Consider the following 8,389-nt stretch of genomic DNA (forward strand, 5'->3'; position numbering starts at 1 on the left):
TGGTCGACGTGCTCAGTCGGAAAGTGGAGGAGCACGGAGAGGAGATTCAGAGGCTAAGACAAGGACGAACCGCGGGCAGCCCACCGCCGCCTCCACCACCTCCTCCCGTAGCTCATACTCCACCATCAACATCGAGGACGAGCACTCACCCTCGATCGAAATCGAGGGTTGTAGAGGTAAAACCAGAAGGTAAGCCTCTAGATGTCGATCCGAGGGCCACGCTGATGGCCGAGATTAGAAAGGGGGTCAAGCTGCGGCCCACAGCAGCCCCGAAGAAGGCCAGAGGAACAGAAGCCGAGAGCGGGGGACAGACTCCTTCGGGAGGATCTTCAGGAGTCGTACCCCCGCCACCGCCTCTCCCACCTCAAGCATCGCAGCGTATTCCTCCTCCGCCGCCTATGCCCATGAATAGATCGGCGACAGAGGAAACAGTGACAAAGGGCATCACTTCCATCAAAAACACAGAGGAACGCCCATCAGACGCCCACGCACTTCTGATGGAAGAAATCAGAAAAAGGCTTAAGCTTCGAACCTGCAAGACTTCCAGAGCAGAGTGCTCCAAGGACCCATGTGCGGGGTCTGAAGAAGAACCAAACTCGGCCGAAGAGTCGAGAACGCCCTTGGACGTCTCGTAGACACAAGCCGCAAGCCCAACGAAAGATCCGCGGTCCCGCCTTCTGGAGGAGATAAGAGCAGGGATTCGCTTGCGACCGACGTCGCATCTGAAGAAGGAGCTCCCTGACAAGAGGGAGCAGTCTGAGGGCATAGCGGCGGTCCTCCAACGTGCTCTTCAGGCCAGAGCTCTCGTCGTTCAAGACTTATCCGATGACGAGTCCGCATCGGAAGACGAAGAGGACGTTTGGGAATAAATCCCTTTTATAAAGTCGTAGCCTAGTGATACCAAGCCCATAATGAAATATATGATGAGAGGCCATTAATACAGTAACTGTGTTGATTACTGAAAGTTTGTATTAAGCCCAATAGAAAGTATTGGTTATCGAAAAAGACGAAACCTATTTTGCAGCTCATAGGCTTCTTGGCGTTAAAAGCCCTACACATTTGCGCGCGTGTGTGTGTGTGTGTATTTTCATTTATATGTTTATTATTGCCCGCATATGTTTATCTGATTATGTTGATCAAAGTTTCATCTAGATGTGCTTATGGAGCGATCAACAACTTTTCAACAACATTGATGAAGAAAATCCATTTCAGATTCAAATTAGGTAAAGATACTATTAACTACTAAAACAGAAAAAAGAATAAACACCTAATGGTGAGTATTGGTGTCATTGTTATTAAAGATGTTTATGTACAGGATATGATTTTTTTACCATTGGCTGAGATCGTTTCTTTTGCACTCAAATCTCTGAGTATCTTCAGCTATCAAAAACATTGACCTTATGATCCCATAAAATGATTATTTGTCCCTTCATTCTACTTTTGCTTCCGTTGGCACGAAAATGGCTACACATTCTTCAGTTTAGGTATTCATTGAAATGCTTTCCCTTCTCCATTGATCAGAATTTGTTATTTTGTCCATGCCATTTTTCACCAGGTAATTGTTTACACCTTCAATTAATCTACAAAAACAGCCTACTACCCTATCCCAAAAGAGGATGACGGGCATCTGTAAGTGGTGGTTTTGCAAGACGGACGTCCGAAGGTAGCATCTTCCTGCCCCAGAAATACAAAACTCATTTACACCCTTACCCCCATCATGAAGAGCAACCCCGACAGGCTGGCACTCGGTCTTCAAAAACACCCAAACGTCTTTCTGTCAAATTCGACTGTAGTCCCTCCAGATTCTTACACAAGGAGAGTTTGCAACCGGTGACCAATCTTCTCTGCCTACAAGTATAAGATGACAACAGAAGTAATACCAAACTAATATAACACAAATTGTGTATGTTTAAGACAGATTGAACATTTTAGAAGCTCTGCCAAGGGATTCGAACCCTGACCTGTGCGTGCATAATCACGAAGCCAAGACGTAGCACGTAGCTCGGTTGCTAGCGTCTTGGCTTCGTGATTATGCACACACAGGTCAGGGTTCGAATCCCTTGGCAGAGCTTCTAAAATGTTTAATATAACACAGTATTTCAACATTTCTTGGCATAGAAATTTATTGAAGAATCTAAGGAGTATTGCTAACTGCTGCAGGGCTATATATATCCAGACAGTAAAACCCGAAGCGACAATTATATCTCAGTCGATACGTCGTATATCTCTTTTGGTGGAGTTTCTGTCTATTTCTCACTTTCTCACACTGTGATGAATCCAATTCCTACGGTTTCATATAAATTCATTGTTTGCTTTCCCCAAAGATATTGGAATAGTCCAAGTTTTTCATCGAGTTTTATTTACAAAAGGTATAAGTACAGTTAACCTAGATTAACCTAGATTATTTTTGTAAAATTTCTTTCCCCAAAGATATTGGAATAGTCCAAGTTTTTCATCGAGTTTTATTTACAAAAGGTATAAGTACAGTTAACCTAGTTTAACCTAGATTGTTTTTGTGAAATTGCTTTCCCCAAAGATATTGAAATAGTCCAATTTTTTCATCGAGTTTTTTTTTTACAAAAGGTATAAATACAGTTAACCTAGATTAACCTAGATTAATTTTGCAAAATTTCTTTCCCCAAAGATATTGGAATAGTCCAAGTTTTTCATCGAGTTTTTTTTTTTTTATAAAAGGTATAAGTACAGTTAACCTAGGTTAACCTAGATTAATTTTGCAAAATTGCTTTCCCCAAAGATATTGGAATAGTTCAAGTTTTTCATCTAGTTTTATTTACAAAAGGTATAAGTACAGTTAACCTAGGTTAACCTAGATTAATTTTGTAAAATTGCTTTCCCCAAAGATATTGGAATAGTTCAAGTTTTTCATCGAGTTTTATTTACAAAAGGTATAAGTACAGTTAACCTAGATTGGTTTTGTAAAATTGCTTTCCCCAAAGATATTGGAATAGTTCAAGTTTTTCATCGAGTTTTATCTACAAAAGGTATAAGTACAGTTAACCTAGGTTAACCTAGATTATTTTTTTTAGATTGCTTTCCCCAGAGATATTGGAATAGTCCAAGTTTTTCATCGAGTTTTATTTACAATAGGTAGAAGTACATTTAACCTAGGTTAACCTAGATTATTTTTGCAAAAGTGCTTTCCCCAAAGATATTGGAATAGTCCAAGTTTTTCATGGAGTTTTATTTACAAAAGGTATATGTAGTTAACCTATATTATTGTTGCAAAATAGATAAATTCACAAATGGAAGTTTCTTGTAACTCGATTAAGGGACAATAGACGATCCACGTATGGTTTAGTCATAGACTATTGCAGAAGATTTAATTTTTCTTATATATTTTTTCTTTTCTTTGTCAGCAACAATCAGCATTTTTATCTTTAGGCACAATATCACGCCGAAGAACTGAATTCATAATGGAGGTAGAAAATAATTTTCTGAAAGGTGAGATAGAAAAAGAAAAAGATTAGTTTTTTATTATATTTTGTTTATTTACTTATATTTTGATTATTTTCCAATCATAAATTAATGCTGAGTGATTTCATTTGTAGGATTTTTACTAATCTCTGAAAAAAATAACGTTGACTGCATGAAATGAGCAGTTAATAGCCCATATAATTTTTTTCTGCCAATGCACCTTATCTAACACATGGCAAGATTATGGAGAATTACTATTATCATTCACAAGTAAAGTTACATCAGAAGCCCACGCACTTCTGATGGAAGAAATCAGAAAAGGATTTAAGCTTCGACCCTGCAAGACTTCCAGAGCAGAGTGCTCCAAGGACCCACGTGCGGGTCTGAAGAAGAACTAAACTCGACCGAAGAGTCGAGAACGCCCTTGGACGTCTCGTAGACACAAGCCGCAAACCCAACGAAAGATCCGCGGTCCCGCCTTCTGGAGGAGATAAGAGCAGGGATTCGCTTGCGACCGACGTCGCATCTGAAGAAGGAGCTCCCTGACAAGAGGGAGCATTCTGAGGGCATTGCGGCGGTTCTCCAACGTGCTCTTCAGGCCAGAGCTCTCGTCGTTCAAGACTTATCCGATGACGAGTCCGCATCGGAAGACGAAGAGGACGTTTGGGAATAAATCCCTTTTATAAAGTCGTAGCCTAGTGATACCAAGCCCATAATGAAATATATGATGAGAGGCCATTAATACAGTAACTGTGTTGATTACTGAAAGTTTGTATTAAGCCCAATAGAAAGTATTGGTTATCGAAAAAGACGAAACCTATTTTGCAGCTCATAGGCTTCTTGGCGTTAAAAGCCCTACACATTTGCGCGCGTGCGTGCGTGTGTTTGTGTGTGTGTGTGTGTGTATTTTCATTTATATGTTTATTATTGCCCGCATATGTTTATCTGATTATGTTGATCAAGGTTTCATCTAGATGTGCTTATGGAGCGATTAACAACTTTTCAACAACATTGATGAAGAAAATCCATTTCAGATTCAAATTAGGTAAAGATACAATTAACTACTAAAACAGAAAAAAGAATAAACACCTAATGGTGAGTATTGGTGTCATTGTTATCTAAGATGTTTATGTACAGGATATGATTATTTTACCATTGGCTGAGATCGTTTCTTTTCCACTCAAATCTCTGAGTATCTACAGCTATCAAAAACATTGACCTTATGATCCCATAAAATGATTATTTGTCCCTTCATTCTACTTTTGCTTCCGTTGGCACGAAAATGGCTACACTTTCTTCAGTTTAGGTATTCATTGAAATGCTTTCCCTTCTCCATTGATCAGAATTTGTTATTTTGTCCTTGCCATTTTTCACCAGGTAATTGTTTACACCTTCAATTAATCTACAAAAACAGCCTACTACCCTATCCCAAAAGAGGATGACGGGCATCTGTATGTGGTGGTTTTGCAAGACGGACGTCCGAAGGTAGCATCTCCCTGCCCCAGAAATACAAAACTCATTTACACCCTTACCCCCATCATGAGGAGCAACCCTGACAGGCTGGCACTCGGTCTTCAAAAACACCCAAACGTCTTTCTGTCAAATTCGACTGTAGTCCCCTCAGATTCTTACACAAGGAGAATTTACAACCGGTGACCAGTCTTCTCTGCCTACAAGTATAAGATGACGACAGAAGCAATACTAAACTAATATAACACAAGTTGTGTATGTTTAAGACAGATTGAACATTTTAAAACCTCTGCCAAGGGATTCGAACCCTGGCCTGTGCGTGCATAATCACGAAACAAGACGCTAGCAACCGAGCTACGTAGCTCGGTTGCTAGCGTCTTGGCCTCGTGATTATGCACATACAGGTCAGGGTTCGAATCCCTTGGCAGAGCTTCTAAAATGTTTAATATAACACAGTATTTCAACATTTCTTGGCATAGAAATTTATTGAAGAATCTAAGGAGTATTGCTAACTGCTGCAGGGCTATATATATCCAGACAGTAAAACCCGAAGCGACAATTATATCTCAGTCGATACGTCGTATATCTCTTTTGGTGGAAGTTTCTGTCTATTTCTCACTTTCTCACACTGTGATGAATCCAATTCCTACGGTGTCATATAAATTCATTGTTTGCTTTCCCCAAAGATATTGGAATAGTCCAAGTTTTTCATCGATTTTTATTTACAGAAGGTAGAAGTAGAGTTAACCTAGGTTAACCTAGATTATTTTTGTAAAATTGCTTTCCCCAAAGATATTGGAATAGTCCAAGTTTTTCATCGAGTTTTATTTACAAAAGGTATAAGTACAGTTAATCTAGGTTAACCTAGATTAATTTTGCAAAAGTGCTTTCCCCAAAAATATTGGAATAGTTCAAGTTTTTCATCGAGTTTTATTTACAAAAGGTATAAGTACAGTTAACCTAGGTTAACCTAGATTAATTTTGTAAAATTGCTTTCCCCAAAGATATTGGAATAGTCCAAATTTTTCATCGAATTTTATTTACAAAAGGTATATGTAGGTAACCTAGGTTAACCTAGATTATTGTTGCAAAATAGATTTATTCACAAATGGAAGTTTCTTGTAACTCGATTATGGGACAATAGACGATCCGCGTATGGTTTAGTCATAGACTATTGCAGAAGATTTAATTTTTCTTATATAATTTTTCTTTTCTTTGTCAGCAACAACCAGCATTTTTATCTTTAGGCACAATATCACACCGAAGAACTGAATTCTTAATGGTGGTAGAAAATATTTTTCTGAAAGGTGAGATAGAGAAAGAAAAAGATTGTTTTTTTTTATCTTATTTTATTTATTTAATTATATTTTGATTATTTTCCAATCATAAATTAATGCTGAGTGATTTCATTTGTAGGATTTTTACTAATGTCTGAAAAAAAAAACGTTGACTGCATGAAATGAGCAGTTAATAGCCCATATAATTTTTTCTGCCAATGCACCTTATCTAACACATGCCAAGATTATGGAGAATTACTGTTGTAATGAGGAATAGACATTTGGGAATGGATGCGAAGAGGAGACTGTATGAAGGAGTGATTGTGCCAACAGCACTGTATGGGGCAGAAACGTGGAACATAAGAGAAGAAGAGAGAAGGAGTTTGAATGTGTTTGAGATGAGGTGTCTGAGAAGTATGGTGGGGGTTACTAGGCTGGATAGAGTGAGAAATGAGGAGGTGAGGAGGAGAACAGGGGTGAAAAAGGATTTGGGAGATAGGGTTGATGAAAGAATATTAGGATGGTTTGGACACATGGAAAGAATGAGTGAAGAAAGACTAGTAAAAGAGGTATGGAAGGCAGATGTGGAGGGCGTGAACATGAGGGGACGTCCTAGGATGAGGTGGATGGATGGGGTGAAGGGGGCTTTGGGGAAGAGGGGAATGTCTGTTGAGGAAGGAAGGGAGAGGACGGAAGACAGAGGTGAGTGGAGAATGGTTGTATATGGATGATGTTGTGACTGCATGAGGAGGAATGGGCGGGGGGGTGGGGTAGTATGTGTGAGTAAATTTTGACGCAGCCCGAAGGGATTTCTCCCCGTCCTCGCCTTATATGCAAAGGGGGACGGAGAGGGGGGGTCGCCGATTAAATGAAGCGGCCTTGCTGTGGATGTACTGTGTCTTGCGACACTGCTTCTGACCCAGGGCGGTGGGCAGGGTGCAGGGATGACCCGTCATCCAGGAGGTGCTCAGATGAGAGGAAGGGTGGGAGGGGTGTGGAGGGTATTTAGGGATGAAATGGGTGGGAGTGTTTTTATGCCTTTCCCTTTTTGGCTACCTCCCTTGGAAGGGGGAAAAAGCCTTGGTATATGTATGTATGTATGTACTAAGTTACAAAGGATTACAAAGGCTGAGCATGCCGACAGGAGACATTTTGGTCTATACCTAGGTCGGATGACAAAAAAATCATAATAATAATAAATAAATAAATAAATAAATAATAATGTAAGTAACAAATAAAATACATAAATGCATTGGTATAGTTAGATAATAAACAAACAGGTAAATAGTAAATAATAATAAATTGACATATAACCAATAATAAATGTAAATCAGACAGACAAATGAAAACAAAACAAAAACAAATAATATAAAATAAATTATAATCATTACAGCATCTTGCTTAGAACAGTACCACGTGCTTCCTCGTACTTTATAGCTCATTACCACGTTTACCCGTGGGAGAATCACCGTAGAATAAAATACAAATGGTATCTCACTGTCAACGCAGCATTTTCTATCCGTGTCTGGGTTTATATTACGACCACACATACAATGCGCACCTGTAATCAAAAAAGCAGAAAACGGAAAGACCGCAGAGTCATTTAATTATAATCTTGTCTTTGCAGTCCACGACAGTTTCGTCTATGGTTAGTAGATAAGGTGGTAAGGTACTCGACGAAGGAGGAAGAAGGGATGAGAGGAGAGGAAGAATAACGTAAAAGAGAGAGGGATGAAGGGAAAGGTATAAGAGAAGGAGAGTAAGGAGAAAAAGGAAGACGAGTAGAGGTGGAAGGGATAGAGAACAACTAAGGATAAAGAGAGTAGATGGAGGGACGAGAGGAAGAAAGGAATTGAATGGAGATAGATGGCGAAGGAGAGTGAGTGGGACATCGTGGTCGAAGAAAAACAGAGAAAAGGGAATATATATGCAACCATGGTCACGTTTGTGTGTAAATTCGTGCTTATACGTGTTTATGTGCCTATGCGTTTGATCCATCATGGTCTTCGGTCAAGTTCAGGACAAATGATCGATAGTTACTATTCTGATATCTAGGATGTACAAAACAGCTTCCAACGGGGAACGACCTAGGGCCTGTGCAACATCAGGATGTCCTGAGACTCCATGCCCTTGTCAGTTACACGACCACTTGGAGAGGTTGTCAGAGACCTACAGAGTCTCCGAGGGGAGTGGAAGGGCCTGGTTGC

The sequence above is a fragment of the Oratosquilla oratoria genome, chromosome 11 (assembly GCF_046742065.1).
Source record: "Oratosquilla oratoria isolate Oo_2021 chromosome 11, ASM4674206v1, whole genome shotgun sequence".
Classification (NCBI taxonomy): domain Eukaryota; kingdom Metazoa; phylum Arthropoda; class Malacostraca; order Stomatopoda; family Squillidae; genus Oratosquilla; species Oratosquilla oratoria.